Below are 14,155 nucleotides of genomic sequence, written 5' to 3' on the forward strand. Positions count from 1 at the left end.
AAAGGTAATGTGGTTCCTCTCCTGCCAGTGTCTTGTGAAAAGAACACTTGGATGCAAAGTCCAAGTGCTTTATTTGATTCAAACTTTAGTGACTGATATCGCAAATTATTGTTACTTATGGGGTAATTTTCTTTGCTGAAGTTTGCAGAAAATCTTTTTGTTCTCCACAATATAGAATGAAATCAAAAGATGTTTCTGCTTTTTGTATATATGCATGTTTTTGTCACATACTCTGTGTTTTATATTTTTAGCTTCAAGCTGGCATAACTCCCCTCCACAGGTACAGAATGGCACGTATCCATTTCAAATGGTTTCTAATGCACCAAGTTTTCAGTCAGAGAATATGGAGAGTAAAAAAAAAAAAAGAGCAACTATTATGAAAGAAATCAAGAGTCAAAGTACATGGAAACCAAGGCATAAACAAAAACAGAGCCAGATACCACAAAGCCAAAAGGAAAACAACATCCTTCAAAATGTTTGCGTGTTTATGAATTTGAAAGGTGTGAAATAGCTGAAAAGGAAATCTGAATAACATTAAACAGATCTAGCTCTAAAAGCAACATCTTAATTTACCTTTGAGAAAAAAATATAAATGCTGAAAGATATGATAAGGGGTATTTTTCTTTGTACAAAAGTTAGGAGGGCTGCTTTAGAGTGTGCTGGGTGATGAAGGGGCTGTTGCTCTATCCTAAATCGAGCCACAGCCCCAACTCCTCAGAGCATTGACCAGCTCAAACTGAAGCATTTCTGTGCTATCAGCCATAACTTGGAAGAGTTTATTTTAACACAGCTATTAAAGAAGGAAAGGTGAATAGTAGTTCTGTAGCTCCTCTTTTCACAGACAAGAAATAGGTCGTTTTAGAACACTCAAAGCCAAATTCACTCCTTTACAGTCAGTGGAGGGAGAAGGTCATCTCCTCCAAAAACCTTTTGACATTGTTCCCACAGCTGACGCCATAGTGGGGCCTGTTTCCCCTCCACGGTGCTGAGGAGAGGCTGGGCTAGCCTTTTTTTTTTTTTTTTTTTTTTTAAGGCAACTATTTACTTGGCAAAGAAAATTGTTTCTAGGTTGATCAAAACAATTCACTTTTTTTTTTTTTTTTTTTTTTTTTGCCAAGTGTTATGAATATCTTTAGCCAAAAAAGGTGCAGGTTTTTTCTTTTTATTTTACAATACTTCATTTCAGTTTATTTCAAAACAGAATGTTTTGTTTCAAAACAGTTATTTGAGATCAAAGTTGCCTAAACTGAATAAAAAAAAATAAAAACAAAATCAAATTAACAGACTCTAAACTGAAGCATTTTTGGAGACTGAATGGAAAGGTTCATTTGACTTCAGATAAAGTTCTGAGAGAGGGGCTTGGTTTTTCAGATCAAAAAAGAAAAGAAATATCTATTAACTATTCATTTAGCCTAAGTCTGGAGTTCTGGTTCAGCTGGCTTTTGAGAGAGTAGCCAGCTACAAAGTTCAAATCCAAACTGGAAATTCTCCATGCTTTGGGGAGGAGGAGGAGAGGAAACAGGATGAATCAAAGAAGAGAGAAGGTGTTGGGGGAAAAATGCTAAAAATGACAAAAATTAAAAGCCAAAAATAACCAGTCTGATTTAAAGGAGAAACATGTCAGCACAGAATTTCCTTAGCATTACCTTACGTATATAGTAGAAACCACTGATAAAACTTACATTGTCAAACACAGAAACTCAAACTCAGAAGCATCATGCAGTGCCTTAAAAACTGCACAGAAGGGAATGATGTTTAATTAAAGATAAAATAAATGAATTCAGTATAGCCACAGCATAAAAAAAGTCTGGAAGAAATGTTTCAAAGAGGTAGACATAATTAATACAATACTTAAGAACACTTTCCTCTTTTCATTTTTTCCAAAGCAATATACACAAGAAAAAAAGTCATATTCAGGCTTTTTGAAGGGATTTTTAATTAGTATAATAATAATAATAATAATTACAATGATAAAATCATTATTTTCTTTTAAATACATTTCTGTGTTCTATCTCTGGTTTTTGGGACCTCTTTATTTCTGCTCCAGCAGCTGCATTCCCTATCACACTTTGTCACATCATCAGTCATACAGCTACTGAAGTCAACTCCCCCTCTGCAGAAAGGGACACTTGTGAGTTTATATTACTGCCATAAATTTTTTGGCAGTAAATTTCTTAAAAAATAATCCCATATTCTCCCATATACAGTTCACAAACTGGCTAATAAAATGATTTCTACTTGGGGATTTGTGGAATGCCTCCATCTTCAGTCAAACGTGTAGACAGAAATATCTTGTAAAATGTACTGGAAAGTTCATAAGTTTCAAGGTTTTCAGGAATACTCCACCTGGTGAGAAAAGCAGATTTAAAAAAAAAACAAACTTAAAAGTTCTCCAAGTTTACCACAATCGTGAGCCAAGGAAAACCTTAATTAGAGTCAATGGAGAAAGTTGAGCAGTTAAGAGCTGGCCTTTTGGGGCTAGCAGCACTTGAAAAAATCCAACTATTAAATAATAGGTTATTTGTGGTTCTGAGGTTTGCATTGTGAATGTTTTATGCCACCCTCCTCTGCCCAAACATTTTATCTGGAGATGTTTGAAATAAAGTACAGCACAAAGCTGCATAACTACTTACAGGTCTTTATATAAATTGGGATCACTTCTCATCTGCACTTCTGACTCTTAATAATCATTTGGCAGTGCAAACAGAATTTGAGTGGGTATAATGAGCTTTCTAAGAATGAAAATGAGCATCACATCTTGCCCATATGATAAATAACACTTTACTTTTTATCACCCATTATACATAGACTCAGTAGTCCTCAGACTTTCTCACCATCCTTGAGTAATCTCACCATTTTTTAGGGCAGAATGAATAGTGAGAAAAAAAAATTGAGACTTTTAAACTTATTTTGTGGATGTGTTCTAGTTCAATTCTATTTTCTCATAAATACATGCAATAGCAAACTCTGGATCTCACAGAGGAGAGTAATTTAAGTGCTGAAAGAAATGCATTTTATAATTACACAAATTACTTCATAGCACATAAAAATCCCAGGTCAACCAAAGGAGAAGCAAAACCAGTATATGGCTTAGGAGGCAGTCTTATCAAATTAGATTAATGAAATTCCTAGAGAAGTAATAACAGTAATCAGTGATGGAAGGACAAGAGGGTGGGAACTCCCCTCACCAAACCTCATATTTCTAAAAGCTTCCAAATTGGGCACCTTCACTCCAGTATGTGAGTCTGCTGCAAAACCCTGGTGATTTTGCCCACAAATCATTAGCAGTAACAATGAAGAACTGAGAGCAAAGTGCTATCAGGAGCACTAGAGTGCCCTGAAGACAAGAAAGGTTTAAACTTGAGATAAGGACAAGAAGGAAACAATTAATGAGACTTAGACAGAAAGTAGGATTATACAAAGAGCCAAGTTTCAGCAAATGTGGTAGGAACATTTCATATCTACTGAAAGTGACAGTTATAATATGTGAAGAATGTAAGAGGTTTGTGCATTTAAAAATTGAAGGGTTCCCAAGTACCTCACAAAACCAGGGTGTTAATAAAAACAAGTATTTCTGCAGAAAAGTAAACGTTCCTGGATCAGAAATGGAAAGAAAAGCCATGGAAGCACCTGCCCTTCGGTGCAACGAAATTTATTGCAGAGGCCAAACAAAGGCCAAGGAGTTCATGGTCTCCCCTGCACAAATCTTCCTGGGTTGAAAATTATGGTGTTATTTTTTCACTCTATCAACATCATGACGACAAAAAATATCACGTAAACCAAGTGTATATCAGAAGAAACCTTCTCCTTATCATTACCCTGAGAAGAAAAGGGAGTTAACTTATCTCTCCATCAGCAGCTCTGGTGAGAAGTTTGCCTAAGTACTTGCCCATGCCCCAGACACTGTTGGCTTGGTCCTGTCAGATGGTGGCCAGTTCTTGAGCATTCCTTGATGCATCCCTGGAGTTTGTTGTGTTACCTCAGGGAACTCAGCTGGGCCAGTAAATTACAGGATTAAATTTAAGGATGCCTGCCGTTTAATTTAAAAAGAAGACACTTATGCAATATAAATCTTTCTGCAATGAGGCTTATTTTCTAAATAATTCTTTTTTTCAGCCCTGGCCATTAGGAATGTATATTTGTGAGTTGAGTCCTAATCTCTTAAGCTTTTGGAATCTGTGGGTTTTAGCTCTTTGTCTACATTCAAGATCAGTTCACACATGCATCAGCTAACACACACCACGTACACAGCATACACACTATCCACCTACACAAACATAAAGAGGTTTCTCAAGATTTAATTTTTTACATCTTTAATTAAGTGATGAAATTTAACTCCCCCGATATTAATTAAGTAGGATTTTTCTTTTCTGATTTTTTTTTCTCTTTTTCATGTGTGAGAGCAAATGCAAACATAAATAAAAATAGAGGCTCTTTTATCTTTGATTTTTCTTCAAGATGTGCAGATGTCCAGTGTAACTCTTAAGAGAAATTCAAAGGAAGTAAAAGTCTACCAAAAGGGTAGGGACATCAAGAAATTTTTGTTACTCAGACTGTGATCTGTGAGCCACTTGTGGTCCAAACTACATCAGATGTTTTTCTGCAAAATGACTGCAAACAAATTAGAAGAGAATGAAAATAAAAATTAGGTGCTCTAAAGCAAACAAACAAAAAGTGGTGGGAAAAATGGTACTAAACTAACACTGAAAGGTTTGGCATCATTTCTACTTCACTGTAAATAAAAAAACATTCCAGCACAGCATGAGTAGACACAATGACCACTTTATTGCAGAGGGAAAGGGGAAAAGCTTGAAAAAATAAGAAGAGCTCTGAAACTACAAAAAACCACACTACAGCTGCTGATTTCTAGCAAAGAAACATTGTGCTCACTCTGGAAAGTGAAGAGCAGCTCTCCTTCAGGAAAGAGACTTGGGTCAGCTCTGAACCCTTCCCTGGGTGCCTTCCATGAACTCGAGGCACAATTCTGGGAACATTGTTTTCACATCCTCCTTCCCACAGAGCTGGTGTGTGGCTCTGCCCCTGCCCTGGGGAGAGGTATTTGGGGTGGCAGAGACCTGCTGCCTTCTGCCCAGGGCATGGTGAGAGGCTCTGGAATCGTCCTGGGGCTGCAGCTACACCAAGCCATGCCACACAGTCTGCAGGAGTTTTCCTCTGCTTGCTTTCCTCTGCACTCCTCAGATGGACAGCATGTAAGGAAGAGAACTCTTTGTTACTAATAATAGCTTAAATTGTCCTTGTGGGAGTGGAGCAGGCCCATTAACTCCAGTGTAATGGGATAAGGGAATGAAAGGTCAAGCTCAAAAACAAAAAGATATTTTAATATCTCATTTACTTTTTTCTTTAGTGTTGCTCTTGTGCTCTTTGGACTGTGGAAAATGGACTTGATTTTTGTTTCTAATCTGTTTCTACCCAGTTTCATCCAGGTTTCACAACTGAGCCCAGTGGTCACAAAAGCAGAAATGGAATATTTCAATCCCATGTCAGCAAGTGTAAGTAACTATAATCCTTTTATCTGTAAGACTTTTCCTTCAGAATAATCTTGTTCTTCTATAGTCTGTAATCAGTCACAGCCACAAATCTTTTACTTAATGTAGCTTTTTCTTCCTGAGGAAAAAAATGCCAGGGTTTTATTGTTTTGAATAATTGCAGGTGATGAGAACACTAAGAGGTGAGAAAGATCGGGAAATTCTTGTTTTCTGAGATACACTAAATGCCTGCCATAGTTTGGAACAGGAAAAAAGTGAGTATAAAGGAAAAAACAAGTAGAGAAAAAGCAGATTCAGTAAGAGTTCTTTTTGAATTTTTACTGTCAGCAGCCATATGTTTACCAAAAGCATCTGGATCAGGAAAATTACCAAGTGGTGTGTGTTTATGCATGGCATTTTGTTCTGTGAATGAAGTAGAGTATGAGTGTAACAGTTGAAATTTGGGTTAAAAGAAGTGAATATTTTATTTTTAAGTAGTTTCTCCTCTTTGTATAGACATTTTTGGCAGTACACCTCCTGAAAAACTTGGCAGGAAATATTTCAATCCCCTCCCAAAATCTTGAAACTACAGATATTTAAGAGAAGTTTCTGGAGTATGACAATACCCAAAAATCACTCTTTGGAAGGAAAGAAGTTGTAAAATGTCATTTGGTTCCTGGAGATAGGCACTGCTCCATGCACGCAACTATACTTGATTGGTTTCTTATTGTCTGAGAATGTATTTTAAGAAAATGTTTGGGCATCTTTAGGTAGCCACACTGTAGAATAAAAGAATGGTGCACAGTGAATGAAAATGGCTATTTAGCATTAAGTAGGAAAGATCTGTTCTCCTGTTTATCTCCTGACGGGTTGTTTTGAACCAATAAACATGGGAATAAACACTGGTAATGGAGCTAAAGGCTATTAAAACTCGTGGTAGAACTTGTCCAGCAACTTGGCATTTGGGTAACTCAGCTTTTGTAACCCATGGACACTAACAGCAGCTATGGGGTTTAGGTGCAGAGCATGCAAATAGTGACACATGTGCTTAACCCACAGCTCTGTAAGCCAGAGGTCTCAAGTGTGTCACATTTTACAGCCTTGGCCTCTGCTTTGTGATGACCAGTTCTGTTCCACTGAACGCTCCAAATTACCACTGCTCTACTTATGAACTAAACAGAGACTCGTGCCTGCATGCTCTAGGGTAGGATTCAGGTTATTATTAAATCTGTCTTCAACTCTCCTGTTTATAAATCTGGGAGCTTCAAAGCCCTCAGCAAAAACATCCTCTTTGCTGAAGCCAGGAGGCACTTCTGCATACCCACAGTTTAAAAACATCTTAATGAAGACATTCTGCCAGCCCAGTGACAAAGGTAAGATGGACAGAAGTAAGATGCCTTGCTACTCGTAATATTCATGCCAATATTTGGCACAAATCCTTCCTTAGCTGCAAGGGCCACTCCAGTGCTACTCTACCCTTCCTCCTAGCATGCAGAAGGCAAAGGTATTGCTACCACCCTGTGTTTCTCTGCTCTGAGATGTTCTTAGGGCATCATTGGAAATATATGTGTCATTTTTTGCTGTTTTACAGCTATGGCACTATAAAACACTACAAGAAGCACTGAGTTTTCTTTTCACTCAGCAACAAGTTCAAATCAAGAGAGAAAATAAAACCAGAGCACAAAGTTAGCATGCTTAATTGAGTGGTAGCATCCCTAAAATATGTTTTGGGATCAAAAAGCCTAAGTAACATGTCCACTGTGGCAAAAAGTCCCAAAAAATACTTAAGTTTAACATTTCCATCATTTGAGTTACACTTTGGTGAAAGACAACTTGAACTAGGGCTTGCAAATGAATTTACACAATAAATACTATCTCAGGTGCAATAAAAAAAAGGGATGCAGTCAAGAAAGGAGAATATTAAAAATATTCTAGAGATGTCCTCAAATTGAACTAATTATTTGGGATTGAGAATGGAAGGCAGAAGAGCTGAAGAGAATTGTGGGCATATAAATAGAAATGATGACAGTCAAGTGAAGTTAACAAGCAATAGAACATTTAGCAGTGGCAGTTACGTGCTTGCATTCTCCTCTTTGGCCAGGACAGAAGAAACAGGAAAATCTGGCTAGTGCTATCAGCTGGAGCTCAAGAGGATTGGGGAACTGTAGAACAAAGTTTAAGGGACAAAATAATTAAACACAAGGCAATGTATTTGGATAAATTAACTGACTGCATCAGGACCGTGGCAATTATCAATATAAGTAAGGCAGGTGTCGAGTTAGGCTTAACCAAGTGTAGTTTTTCCAGAAGTGTGCAGTTGCCAAGGCACTGATGAGTCCTCATTCAGGAGACTGTCTACAGCTTTGGCCATGAGTATTCAGAAAAGCTCATGTCCAGCTAGGGCAGATGTAGGTGAAAGCTAGAAGAAAGAAGTCGAAACTCTGTCATGCAAGATAGTGGAGGGACATAGTTTGAATTACCTCACATGATTATCTTGAGCATGTTTGTGGCCCATAAAAGTATAAGGGAAATAAATATTAATGAAAAAGAGAAGAGGAACTAAAATAAACTTTTATAAAGCATCCATGAAGAAAGAAAGAGTGGAAAGGCAATTTCCTATGGCTGTGATAGCCTGTAACAGCCTTTTGGTAGGAGTAGTGGGGGTAAAACTACTTGCTTATTTTCAAATGGGACTTGATAAGTTTGTGAGTGAGATTATACGGTAAGAATGCCTGAGTTTGAAGAGGAACAAATGTAGTGATCTTTCCATCAGGGTGTTTCTAGATGCACTTCTCTGTTCCAGCTTCACATTGGCGAGCTGGGAGGTTGGGAGGTTTGCCTTAATCATAGAAGTAACTTCACTGAAGGGAGAGAGAGGAAGAAAACTGAACTGTTCTGAACCTTTGCCAAGGCTTTGGAGACATTAAAATAGAAACCCAGGAATTTGTCCAAGATTTTATGTGACCTAGTTCAGAAGTTATAGTTCCCTTCCCCAGCACACACATCTTAAAAAAGACAGAGTAGAACTGAAAAATAGGAGAGAGGCGGGTGACAGAGCTGATCAAAGGTATGGAACAGCTTTCAGGTGAAGAATAAGTAACTGCACTATGAGTCTTTAGCCTCTAGAGACTTGTCTGAGGACAGATACTTTACAGAGATCTACAAAATCAGGCACAGGGCAGGGTCATTCTACAGGCAATGTGTGGTCTCTGTGAGTGCAACTGGGGGACATCAAAAGGAAGCATCCAGTGGCAGTTTTGAAAAGCAGAAGGCTGGTGTGGAGCTCCCTTCTACAGGGTGATGTGGTTATGACAGGATAAGTCCTTTCAGTGAAAAGATATCACATCTGGCTAAGTTGCTGAAGCATGAATTGCTGCAGGATGTAAAAGTATTTCTGGGAAGAAGTGTGATGCTCTCCACTATCAACCTCTATTTGCCTCTGCCAATGGCAAGATGCCAGGGTTAGATAGAGTTTTGGCCTGATTTAACACAATTGAACAGTTCAGAACTGCTCAGTACTTAAATAGCATGCCATGGGCAGAACAGAGATCACGTTTGGTATCAGCCCTGTGTGCTGTGCAGTGAGCAAACACAGTCCTGGCACGGTCACACAGGACAGACGTCTTGGGCCACACCTGCCTGACTACACTCCACTGTCTCAAGGCCAAGCTTGCCCTGGCCAACTGGCAGTGTAGACAGAGGGCAGGCAGAGCTGTCAGCTCAGTGCTTTTAAGCAATATAGCCACAGCTGCTGAATGCAAGATACATTCAACAGCTCTTGGCAAATTTTGCTGCTGGAGCACAGCTGAGAACATTTGGACTGCATCTGCAGGAACATTTGCTGAAACACACCTGGGTCCTACTGTGTTTGTAATAGTGACCCCATAAAAGGACTGTGGGCCTTCATTTCTAGTAGCTAGTCCATGTAAGGGCAGTTGAGGCTTGTGAGGTATTCATGGCTTCAGAGTTACTCAGTTAACAGGGAGGACTATGCTAAGATTTATATTACTTTCTTGCCATTCTCAGTAGAGTTAAGCACTACTGGAATAAGGTAGCATTAAACCAGACATTAAGGATATGATAATTGTCAGCATTATAATCTCTTCTCCAACTCTTTCATCATTCCTTTGCTCCTTCTCACCTGATTTGTTCTACTACATTATCCAACAAGAATAACGGGCAAGAAAAAAATAGGTCTCTAGGACCATACTATAGTACCAGGAGTGCTTCCAAATTTCTGTGCAAGGTACACAAGCTGGCCACAGCCCAGTTTCAGATGAGAGTGAGACTGTGCACATGTCAGGCTTCCCTACACCTCAGCTTTTGCCAAGTACCACCCCAACACATTCTCCAAACAAGAGCTCTCCCCACCCACCCTGTGCCCACCACCCGGGCAGTACCCAGGGGTGTAGATGCAGACAAAACACCAAAGCTTAAGCAACCCGATGCCTGTAGGCTATAAAGCTGTTAAACTTTTAACATTTGAATAGCTCCACTAAAGCTATGAGTTACTGAATGTTTAAACTTAAGCACATGCTTAATTAATTTGCTGGCTTGGGGCCTAAAAGTGCAGTAGCTGTTACCTAAATGCCTCACCTACTGCTGCTCTGTGAACTCCCTGCTCTTTTTTGTGGTTTGGTTCTTCTCTTCCCACATGCACAAAACCAAAACGTCTACCCCTGCAGCCAGGGTAACCCAGGCTGCCATAACTCTTCTAACAGCTTCTAAGGAGCTGGCTGCTGGGAGTGCATTTAGCCATGCGTGACCTTACAACTGTCCCTGGACATTGAAAGGCTCTCCTTTTCTTAGCTGGAGAAATGATAAATTTCATTGACACTTCTTCTCATTCCTACGCCCAACTGGGAGCACTTCAGAATTCAAGCTAATGTTTTTGTTTCGAGGATTTTTCCTTCTTCTTTTTCTTTAATGGACTGTTTTGCTGCACCAGAAGTTCCTTTACCGTTAGATCACCATCTCCAACAAGGAAAAAGAGTTCCCTCTAGCCACCAGATTTTGTAACAACATCCAGCTGCCTCCATCCACACTTTAAATGTGGGTTTCTGTTTGCCTAGCAGTAAAACTGTAATCTGAACATCAGTGACAAGTCTACTGAAAAGTTATTTAGCTCCTAAATTATTATACTGGTTTTTCGGAGGGAAGGAAAAACAAATTTATCTAGGGGCAGAAAAAATGCCAAACTGAGACAAAAAATATTGGCCATAATAATAAACTGAAAATGCTTGGAATAATTTAGAATAAAATGCTCATTCAAAAATATTTTCCAGTTTTTGGAGAAAACCCAGCATAGTCAAATTGGTCTGGGAAAAAAATAGCCCGAGATTAGAACAAGAAATAATTAGCTTGTAATAGAATTCAAAGAATCTTCATTTTAGTTCTTCAAACAGAGTCAGGAACTTAAAATATTTTTATTTCATTTCTACTTATTTTATATGAATCCAAATGTACTTCTGGTATTAAATCTTGCTTAACATCAACCTTCTCAGACTTATTCAGTGATCAATGCACTCTTTAATTCACACTGAGTGTTAGGAACAAGCTAGAAAGAGCAGATCCACATTCCATATAAAAATGATGCTGAAATATGTACAAGTTCTGCCAAACCAATATGACTATAAAAAATCTCTATCAAGTGGTTGAAGCAGACAGGGTGTAGACATCTCACAAACAAACCAATGACCGTGTTCAAACACCACTCAGCTGAAGACTCTATCCATAAGCAATCCAAGAATATTGAGGAAATGAGGGTGGAAGAAGTGATATCAGTAGGGGAATGTGGAGGTAGAACAGAGAAGAAAAATCAATTTAATATAATATTGAAACAATCATTTCAAAGTAAAGTGAAAACTAGAATAATATACAAAGTAAATTATCACAAAAGCTATCACTTTGAGACCCTGAGAAAAGACTAGAGAGAGAAAACCAGAAATGATTGCTATAATAAGGACAGAAAAAGCACAAGAGAAATCAAATCTGGACTTAATTGTAGGATTGCATAGGGCTTATTGTAACTGTGGAAAGATATACTGTGCTGTGGCTTGCATACTGCTTTCAATATTTACATGATGTTTTTGAAATTTAACTACTCTTTTATTATATCATATTAATAAACCAAAGGAGAGAATGTGAGAAAGGAGAATTAGTTCTCAGGACAGTGGAAAATGTGCATCAGTATTTGTCATCATATCGGTCATACTCATTTTCCATAGTAATTATATTGTCATTAAAGAATAATAAAAATTCCACATGAAATTTTAATCTCTGCTAGAAACTTCATGCTGCTCAAAGATGCTGCCTTTGATGCCCAGCTTACAAGGCCCTGGCAACTCTAATACAGAACACAGAGTTGATGTTTTTTCATTCGCTTAATTTTCTTTTAAACATTTGGGTTATATGTAACAGGCCTTTAGTCAAAGGGGGAACTGACACCATCAGTGCTGAATACACAGTCCCCACTGGTTACTCCACTGCCAGGTCCCTCAGGGAATATAGGGCAGAAATCCCTTCTCCTGATGGTCAATTGTCAATTTTGGGGTGTGACACAACTGTGTGTGTAAACAGTGCAGAACAGGTCCTACAGCCACCATGCATTACTGTGTCTACTGGTAAAGAGGCCAAGAATGATAAGTGCAGCAATGATGGTTTGAATTCTCTTTAAAAATTGAATTATCTTTAAAAGTTTGAATTCTCTTTTTCAGTGTCCACAAAAACTGTTTCCTTGCTGAAGAAAACCCTAAACTGATGGATGCTGGGTGCTAGGATGATTCACCCAGTCCATGTTGTATTTGATTTCTTTTAACCTATGGGGCTATCTCACTGTTCAGTCTGACCTAATAAGGCAATTTTTTAACTCTTAAGCCTTTTGAAGATATTTGTTCAACCAGCACAAGTATTTTCCACTGGTGTTAAACAACTTGCCTTAAAATGGATTTTTATGTCTTGGTCATGGCATGTCTTTCAGAAACAACCAGATAACAATTCACTGGTAACTGTTTTTGCTTGAATATATATTTCCTATGGCCTATGGCCAGGTGTTAAATTTTTATCTATTTATAAAAATATGATTTTAAAAAGCTGATAAATATTTGCATATTGTGAGGAAGAAAAAAATGCTCATGAAAATAAGCCGTTCATTTAATGCAAACTATTTAATGCAAATTATTTATGTATCATGGATTGTTATTCAAATGTGTATCAAGCAGTGGAGTTAATACTACTGTCTTCTCAAAAAACCCATTTGGTATATGCAATCTAAATGTTCACTACATCTTGTGATGCAGGCTTGCTAAAAATGAAAGACCAGCTCCATTTCCTCCATGGATGTGGATTTCTTTCTGGAGGACTTTCCTTCTTTGAAATACATAGCAGATAATTTATTTTGTGAGACTTGGCAAGATCAGGGCAGAAGTCTGAAAGACTGACAGCAAAAATAAATGAGAAGAGAGTAGTTCATGGGAAAAAATACCTGGCTTGTGTTTGAACCAACAATCGATCTAAAAATGCTATTTGATTTGCCTATAGACCATTTCTGTGACATTTATTTTAAATATTTTCATAAAATGCATTTAAAACAGATTGTATAGGTTGCAAATGAAGTCAGATTAATGTTTCATTACAAGAAAAGGAAGACTGCAAAAACCAATAATGCAGGAAGTTAAATTGTTTAAATTTTAAAAACCTCTAAATCTTTTTGGGAAACTATTTTCATTCCTGCTATTCCTAGCACAATAATGTTAGTCAAGCCTCATAAATGCTGGATAAAGGTTCAGTTGATATCTGTTACAGAAAAATCTTAAATATTAGTTCTTTGATATTCTTATATGCTAGGTTCTGTCCAGGACAGAAGCATGTCCTTTGAAGATTGCCATAGAGTTGGTCCCACTGCAGGAACACCTAACTTTTATGACCTTTACCACCAAAATTGGACAAGACTGCTGGACTAGTTCACAAGAGACAGCTCCAGTGTTCATTATTTTATGAAGTGAAATACAAACGATACCTTCAGATGAGCAGCAAAGTTTCAGTCATAGCCGATTCCAAAAAATACTTCCCCCTTTCATGTGCAAGGTTCAAAGCTTTGCAAGTCTGGAAAGCTCGATAGAGAATGGAGAGTTGGCCAGATTCAATTCATTAGAGCACGTCTTAACTGTCAGCTTGTAAAATAAACCTTCTCCCCCACCTCTTCCACCTCCTTCAAAAAACATAATGCAACCCTGACAGAAAGCTGATAACTTCACCGTGCAAAAGGAAACCTGAAATCTGCAGACAAGGATTTTACTATGTGCCGAGCCTGGAAAGTGGAAGGAAAATAATGTACCATTGTCCCTGACACGCAGAATTTCAGGTAGAAATCCTCCAACAGCGTAGGAAATGTGTTCATGACGTACAGATTCCTGCTTAAGCAGGGATAGATAGTGGCTTATCTGTCATGGTTTGGCTTGTACAGAGCTATACTGTATAGAAAGGAAGGATTCATTATTTTATATAGCTGTCTACCTCTCTATGTCCCAAAACACACACAGGAGTGTGAACACACATGTACTTCTGAGATATTTTTGTTTTATGCATTCCAGACTATTTAGAATCAAGTCCCTATTTTTTAGCCTGTGAATTGCATCTGCTATCTAGTGTTAGTGGTACTTTTCCAGAGT

Source organism: Vidua macroura, chromosome 1 (genome assembly GCF_024509145.1).
Source record: "Vidua macroura isolate BioBank_ID:100142 chromosome 1, ASM2450914v1, whole genome shotgun sequence".
NCBI lineage: Eukaryota > Metazoa > Chordata > Aves > Passeriformes > Viduidae > Vidua > Vidua macroura.